Raw genomic sequence first — 8,715 nt, 5'->3', positions numbered from 1 at the left:
GCCAATCACTTCTCTTGCCCCTCCGTTTCCTGTGTGTCAGGTAAGGGACATGACACACATTTCCCGGATGCCTGTGTCGTTTTTTCTAGTCCCTTGGTTGCTGTATTTCTGTCTTACCTGCAGAGGGCAGTCTTACTCAGAGGGCCCCGTATTTAGCAGGATTGCCCTGTTCTGAGATCTGGGCCCAGTTTGGGGTTCCGATGTCCCTTTACCCAGGTTTTCATAGCTATGCATAATGTAATAAAGGATCAAGTGTTCTTTAAGATAGGAGTCATTTTATTTAATGGTTAAATACAGTTAGGAAAGGATCCATGAGTGTCACAGGGCAGGTTTACCCTGTTTTTGTGTTAGGTTTAATGAGACATCTGCTAGCAAGGGCAATGTGTTATTTTCAAGTTTAATCTTTTTTGCCTAATGAAAAATGTTGGAATGGCCCTCCCCGAATCCTCATAGAGACCTAAGGCCAAAGAAAGATATTATGCCCCAGACAGACTGTGTGTCAGGAGAAAGCAGAAGGCTGCAGCAGCCAGGCAGAGAAACACTGAGTGAATAATAGCCTGGCAGCATTGTTTGCCAATATGTGTAGAGTTGAATGCAAATTAGCACAGGTTCATGGGTCCAGAACTGGAAAGAAACGAGGGCAGGATGAAAGGAATGGCGCTTCAAGCAAATCCCCATCTTAATGCAAATCTCGCCCTTTCTGCCCCCTCCCCAATGGCTCCTTGCCAACTCGGGAGGGTAGAGATCCCTGGGGGCAGGGGTGGCAGGCACTGGCCAGGCTGGACACCTGCGGGGGTCTCACTTCAGCAAGCTCTGGATCAGCCTTCAACTCTGAGAGCCCTTTAGACCCCCTGGGGGCTTCAGGGAAACTCCCCGGGCACCACCCGAGACTCAGCCTTCTGAATCTCAGGTCTCAGGGGCACTGGCTTGAATGTTTTCAAAAGCTTCTGAGGTGCTTCTAGTGTGAAACCAAGACCGAGAACCTCTGCTCAGATAAATGGAATCACCGTACTGTGTAACTGCCTGACCCTTTATTTGAACATAGCTGCAAGCGTACTTTATCACACATCAGTGTGTCTGTACATCCTCATTGATAACAGTCGCTTACCTCTGGCACAGTTCTCACTTTCTCCCCAACGTTGTTAAAACTGGGTTAGATACTAAACCCGTTCACATGTTCGCTTCTTGGCAGGGCCAATCTCTTGAGTCAGGCACCGCCATCAACACTAAGCCAATGCTGACCTTGATTAAAGAAAAGAGGCAACTTTTTCCAGGGGGCTCTGTTTCCAATCTAAATTAAGATTTCCTCCTTTAAAAATTCCTATTTTCACAACTGACTTAGGGAAGGAAGAAGATAAAATTAAAGGAAATCAGCCGCTTGCGCTTTTGGTTTTGTGTTTGAGTCAATTCTCTTCTTGTTTTTATTTAATGCCATCGTATTGTATCAGCATTTACCAGAACATTTTTAAAATGCCCCTTCTCTCTAGCTTCAGTTCAAGAGGAAGTGGCGAAGGCCATGGGCTCAGCTCACCCTCAGTGGCACAACTCTCACACTTTGCACAAAGAAAGAGGTGTCGTCTCCCACCCAGGCCTCCAAACCCACCCACCGTTTACATTCCAAGCCTGGGTCTAGGCATGTGGTTGCCATACATTCTTGGTCTTCTTCATAAAGGTGGCCAGCAATAGAATTTGAGCCGTTAATTTCTGTTCTTTCCCAAATGTGCTGAAAAGTCTTAGGTTGTATTTTCAGCTTAACTCCTGACTTTGATGAGTCATTTGCTGCTTGCTTTTCTCTAGCTCAATTTTCCCATCTGAATAATGGGAATAATATTTGTCATCTACCTCACAGGGCGATAACTGAATTATTGAAAGTTATTACTGTTTTTAAGTATGAAGTATTGTTGTTTTGTAATCATTGGGTTGGTAAATGCATTACTTCAATAAGGGATTTTGGAAAGAGCTTTAAGTAATGAATGGCTACAGAAATATAGCTAGATATTTTTTGAAAATATTTTATCAGAGAAAAAACCCTCAAATATTAGATACTGGTTTTGAAAGTACCTAAATTGTGTTTTCTTCTTTTTTATCTGGAGCTACAGAAATGTTCATGGGCAGAACAGTATGGTATGGGGATTCAATTTGGGGAACTTGGTTTGCCAAGCCTTTAAAAAAAATTAATTAACTTGACTGCGTGCATCAGGTCTTAGGTGCAGCACACGCAAGTGGAATCTTCCAGGGATAAAACCCACGTGCCCCATACTACAAGGCGGATTCGTTACCAGTGAGCCCCCAGGGAAGTCCTGCCAAGCCTTCTTAATGACAGTTCCACAAATGTGGCTGTAGCAGGGGGACACCTGGAGAGACTGGCTGTCCTTCTGGGCCCCTCTGATATTTTGAAGTGTCTCTTCTGATTGACACCGTGAATGGGCATTACCTCTCTGGCCTGGCCCTGGCTGTCAAGAGGGCATTGGCACTTGGGCAGGGAAATGGAGAGAAGATTTAGTTGATGTGAAGAAGTAAAGTGTTTCCTTGAGCTCATGAACAGAGCTATGGGAACCGTGGGACTCTGCCTGGGACTCTGGAGAGCTTCTAACCAGAGAGGCGGGCCCCTTAAAAGCTATCGCACCATAGAAGGAGATGACCTTTGGTAGACAGGCTGATCGATACAGAGGATCGTATTATTGTAGAAAGGCAGGGAGCAGGAGCTCTAGAAAGTTCACTGGGGTCCCTTGGCTGGCCATCTTGGAGTTTCACCTGGTTCAGGGAGAGAAATTCCTACTTGTCCTTCTATGAGTGCTACTAAATGGAAGCAATATTTGTTTGGTTAGTTGCTAAGTCATGTCCAAATTTTTTTTGTGACCCACAGACTGTAGCCCACCAGGCTCCTCTGTCGATGGAACTTCCCAGGCAAGAATACTGGAGTAGGTTACCATTTCCTTCTCTAGGAGATCTTCCTGACCCAGGGATCTAGCCCATGTCTTGGTTGGCAGGCAGAATTTTTACCTCTGAGGTACCTGCGAAACCCAAGCAGTATTTGAGCCCCGTCTCCTACAATTTAGTCTTTCAGATGACAACAAAACCGTGCCTAGCTCATAAAGACCAGAACCTTCTGATGCTGCTGTGTGAAGAGAACTTGGCACTAGAGTGATCAAAAGGTTTGCTGTTAAAATGGATTATAATGAAATTACAAAATCACTGCAACCACTTTTACTTAGGCAGTCCTGCAGAGGGAGAACGACAAGCCACTGAAACAGAAAAATGGTTCCCGAAAGCAAATTCAATTTCCTTTTTGGCGACCTGAGAAAGTTGACCACAGTTCCATTCAAAACCTTCAGGCACTTGACTTTTTATATCCTTTACCTTTTTAATAAAAAGTAAAAAACAAACAAAAAATACATCAATGTCCTGGATAGAACCTCTCTATGTAAAGGTCTCACTGAACAAATAAACATAGGACCAGACAAAAGAAATGGAGCTGCAAATAGCAATATGATATATTACGAAGCATTTATATATGTATGTATATATTATATATGAATGTGCAGGGTATATGTGTGTGCACCTATGTATGTATAAATTGTAAATATTTGCCTACATATGTCACACACACACATATATTTATACTGACCTCTTTAGATTGAAGTCCAAGGCACTTTTTACAATGAACAGGTTAAAGCCATTAATTCAGAACATAACTGTTTCTGGGTACATATCAATTTATGGCGCCAATATCACAATTCACATCTTTCCTTGCTTACCTCAGAGTGTCAGGTTGGTGTAATGAATAAGAGACTTGGTTTAAAGAGAGATTAGGAATGTTTCTAGATGGTTAAACTAACTTCTCTTGCTAGTTTCCTCTAGGGAGGAGAGTTCCCATTGGTGGGATGCTGAGTTTCTCAAGGGAGGAACACAGATGCAGCTATTTCTGCGTTATGCTGAGCAAGGAGCCAGGTGGCCTTCCAGGGGACCTGGCCCGAGGAACCACCTGATATTCTGATGGCCCTGCCAGCATTCACTAAAACAAAAATCTTAAAAAGGTGCTTTGAGATGGCTCACGGCAAGGAAGCGAGTCCTTTTAAAATAAGACTGGGAAAAGACTGCTTCTTTGTATATACCACTCGAGCTATCTGACCTCAAGAGGAATTTTAAGGTGCATTTGTTTTTATGATCATATGGGACCTTTACTTCATCAAATAATTCTATACATGAGGGTCAAGGAAGAAATAGTTTGATTTTCTGAATAGTAATGTTATTTACCATTGCTGTGTGGTCAGGACAGTGCTTACAATTAATATGTATACCACATGGGGACCTTGTTAAAATGCCTAATATGATTAAGTAGGTCTGGGATGGGGCCCGAGATTCTGCATTTCTAACGAGTTCCCAAGTGATGCTAATGCTGCCGATCTGTGGACCACACTTTGACTTACAACTGTCAGCATATAGCTACATGCCTGAATTACTGTCCAAAGGTCCCATTTTCCCCAAATCAGGAATTGGTATTGGTTTTCTTAATTCTAGATGGAATAATAACTTTGAGTAGAAAAATCAGAACACTCTCTATAAACGTAGAAGTCTTCGTCTGAGAACAGCTAGAAGGAAAAGCCAAAAGAGACAGTTCTATTTAGTAGCAGAAAAGTATTATGAGACAAATAAATTACCACCAGTACATTCATCAGTCAATTATAAAATTGAGAATAAACTAATTTCCATTACCGAGTGAGTAACTTGCTAAAAACAGGTGCCCTGGAGTTCTGATGGCTTTAATGGAGCTCAGCCAAACATGTAACTGAGGACCAGTATAGAGACTGAGAGAATTCAGCTCAACTAAAATACAATGTGTGTTCAGGTACACACGGCTATATTTAACATGGATAACTAACAAGGACAAATTGTATAGCACAGGGAACTCCGCTCAATGTCATGTGGGAAACTGGATGGGAGCGAGTTTGGGGGAGAAGGGATACATGTATATGTGTGGCCGAGTCCCTTTGCTATCCACCTGAAACTATGACAATACGGTTAATCGGCTATACTCCAATACAAAATAAAAGGCTTAATGAATAAAAATGAAATGTGTCTCCAAGTTAGCTCTCAGCCACATGAGCCGATTGAAGCTGGGCATTTAGATATTTCTCTTTCGAATGGCATGAGAACATTACTGAGCCCCCAGCCTTATCTATATTTAAGCTCAAATAAAATGGAAGTGTGAGAGGATTCCAGCCTTTTTCCCAGGAGAAAACCTACTGTTTTGCACTATCAGTACATCTGTGTGAATTTTCAGAGATTGTGAAGGGAAGAGATACACTCAGTTGAAGAATCTATTCTGATGCTTCTTGGTGTGCACCTGTGCAATATTTTACCAATGTGATAACAAGCAAGGGTCCTCCTCGGGAGGAGGCCACTGATTCCAGGGAACCTTCGTTCTATGACCAAATGCATCCCGTCTTCATCTACAAATAGTCCCATGGCCAAAGGAAGGAAGTGAGAAGTTTTACACATGTGTCTCAACTGCTCTATCAGAGAAGGAAGGACATCGATATCGTAGTTGCTGAAGTAGAAAATCTGTCGCAGTTTTGCTGATAAAGGAAAACGTCTTGATGGAAACTCCTTCTTTCCTCCCAGCCAAACTAGCAGAAAGGGAAGCCCAGCTCTTTGCATGTCCTGCCTCCTCCCTTCATCCCCTTAGGAGCTGTGCTCCATGTTGTGGTTTAAATGTGTGGAAACCTGGCTCCCTCAAGGAGCCGACTCAGAAAAGCATAACTGCCCACTGGGCTCTCACTGAGCCCCCAGGGAAATGCAATTCCAATCCCAGTTATACTCTGACACAGAGAAACTTACAATCCCTAGGAGTCTGAATCCTTTGTGTCACAGGAGAACAAGACCCTTCCTTATGCCCCATTCTGCCATTACCAAAGGAAAAACTGATTGGCTGAGTTTGAGACAAATCATTTATGTAATAGGGCCTTTGCATTTAGAAAGAGCCTGCCCTTTAATTAAACTGGCTTTGCACAGCTGCTAAAGGAGTGATGGCTTTTAAAATCTCTTCTGAAATGGCTTGAAAGAATTTAGGGTAGAATTAGTCTTCTAAGTGGGGTATAGCGTTCTTTTATCTCTATTAAGTCAGGTCTCAGAGAATTAGAATATGGCAGTTCAGTAGGCTGAGGACCCTTGGTCTGGGTGTCAGGCAGTCACTAACAGTGATGTGTACTCAGAAACAGTCGTTGGGAGAGCAGGTTGACACTGTACCTGCTAAAGACTAGTTTGATACAAAATGTTAATTGAAAGTTACAATATATTTTATAATATAGCAACATATTTCATATTTAAAATAAACTGTTATACTTTCTCCTATCATTAAAAAATAGCAAGCAGTACAGAGGCAAGATGCAAATTCATATTGAAGCTCATCTGATTCTGATAATAAACACATCAGTTTCTGAGTTTGCCATGGATATCCTTCCTCCATTGACATCCTGCTGCTCTCTTCTGTTGTTCTCTTCCGGTCAGTGCAGAATGGAGAGTCTGGGACCAACGTTGAGTTGTTGCGCCATTAAAAGGTGTGTCTGATGAAGGTAGATCAGTCCTGGTTGAGGTTCAAACACTGAGACGATATGATACAGCTAGAGAATGTTGTTTATTCCCTGTCCTCCTTCTGTGAACTTTCATGTTGGCTGTTCCGATCAGATTGATATTTGATTTGTCAAAAAAATTTTTTTGGCTATAAATTCAGCATCTCTTTGGGATCTGAACTATAGGTTGGTATTGAATTTTGTGCTTTTCCTCCATCAGCTTGGTTGGTCACAACGTCTGTTTGGTTTGTCTCAACACATGGTCCAAGCCCAAGAGTACAGCTTCCAGAACATATTTCTCAGGTGTGTAAACAACTGTGGCAGGGCCCTTGGCACCTAGATTTGGAGGTCATATGTTGACGATTTGATAATGGTTTTGTTCAGAGGGAACTCCAGTTCATACTTGGGCATTTCCAGTAATGGTGTAAGGAAAAAGATCACAGTTATTTTTTTTCTCTATCTGTATATATTTCTATACCATTCCACTGAGAACTTTTTAATAAGATTCAGTCTATTTTAGTAAAAATCTACGTATTACTTGTCTGACAGGAGTTTAGCGTTAATTTCTGTTCATGCAGCTTGGCACAAGCTTTCAGGATGAAGAGCAACTCACCTATATTCTACCACCAGAGGCAGACACTTAATATTGCTATCCCTGTAACCTTCCTTTCTTAGTGGTATCAGTGATCCCGTTCCCACAGTGTTTACTTTGGCGGCAGTAGAGAAGGAAGGGATACTGTCCAGGGTGTCATTAAGCCGACCGACTGTAGCGGAAGGATGGGAAGGGAAGAAGCTGTTCCCGCCTACCAGGAAGCCATCAGGTAGCTGTCTAAGGTACTGAAACCGAACGCGTGCAGGGTCAATAGGGGCAGCAGAATGATGACTTACAGAGCCTTCATCTGCTTCTAAGCAGCAGCTAGGGAAGTGGGATGACTGCAGAACTGGGGATATATTTTACGATTTAAAAGCAGTAACTTTAAAAGAGCAGTAGCCTACTGGTAGTGCAGTGACTCCACAGTGTCTCAATCTGGTACTGTGATGGCAGCAACGTCATGGGTTCTGGAACGAAACACTGATTCTTAACTTGGGGTGCACTGTTTGATGAGGTGCACTCTGAAGGAGGAGAGAGGTCTTGGGACTGTGTGCTAATCCCATGCTTCTCTCCCTGCTAATTTCACACAGGTCAGTATGTAAGAATTACTTTTTGGTAACTACTGAGTACACTCTGAGGCAACACCAAAGTGTGGACTAGACAGAGTTGGTTTGGGCTGGTGTTGTTGACAATAGTGATTCCATTTTAAAATCTACTGAGTACTTCACACTTAAGAATATTAATTGTTATCTTCATTTTAAGTATAGAGAAATTGAGGTCTGAGGTGGTTATAGTCATTGGCCAAAGATGTGGATCCAGTGTTAGATTTTTATTTATTCTGATTCTGTATCTCTAGATTTATTTTCTTCCATCATGATTTATTCATAAGAAATTATAAAATATCAAAGGGGAAAGCCCTAAATGTATTGAAATCATTATTTCTTCAATATTGTTTCTTCCCAGCCTTTAATATACAACAACAGTTTGCACTTGCTCAACACTTTAGAATTTACTTGTGAATACATTTTCTATACCCTCTCACTTACAAGATTATTGTTACACCACTGGTACTTGCTGAGGTCAGAAGTTAGTGGTGATTCAAGGCCTTACCCCTCTTGCTCTTTTGCATTCTATTATACCTTTCTAGAGATATGATGTCATGAAGTTACATATTATGAGGATGGCAAGAGCAGCTCATAGATACTTTATGATCATTTATTGATGATGATCACACATATGTGGCCTTTGATCCAATGATGCAGATTTTTATTTGGACTTCAATCTAAGGAGGGGTGAGCCCCTAGTCTGGTATAACTTACCAACTGATGTTCTGACCTGAAACCCCACTGAGATTAGTGGTCTTAAGTAATCATATACATCCCTGCCTTTACAGTACATGAAGCTATAATATGGCTTAAGCAATGAGGGGGTGGCTCTATATTTTTAATTCAAGTGTCTAGATATTTTAGGGAATATCAGAGTATACTTTGATCTGACACAGAGTTAACAGAAAGATTATAGGAGGGGCTTGGCCACTGGGTCTGACTTCCA

At 41.9% G+C, this 8,715-nt stretch overlaps 1 protein-coding gene across 2 annotated transcripts in view; it reads right to left on the bottom strand.

Annotated features, from left to right (window-relative positions):
* Positions 1-3,460: 3,460 nt before the first annotated feature.
* The window catches only part of KCNN3 (potassium calcium-activated channel subfamily N member 3), a 170,851-nt gene continuing 165,596 nt past the window's right edge, over positions 3,461-8,715 (bottom strand). For both annotated transcript variants that reach the window (XM_052638200.1, XM_052638201.1), the window contains exon 11: positions 3,461-7,631. The gene's annotated coding sequence lies outside the window, so the exon portion shown is untranslated. The remainder of the gene's footprint in view (positions 7,632-8,715) is intronic.

Source organism: Budorcas taxicolor, chromosome 3 (genome assembly GCF_023091745.1).
Source record: "Budorcas taxicolor isolate Tak-1 chromosome 3, Takin1.1, whole genome shotgun sequence".
Taxonomy (NCBI): Eukaryota; Metazoa; Chordata; class Mammalia; order Artiodactyla; family Bovidae; genus Budorcas; species Budorcas taxicolor.
This window is presented reverse-complemented; position numbering and strand designations above follow the sequence as displayed.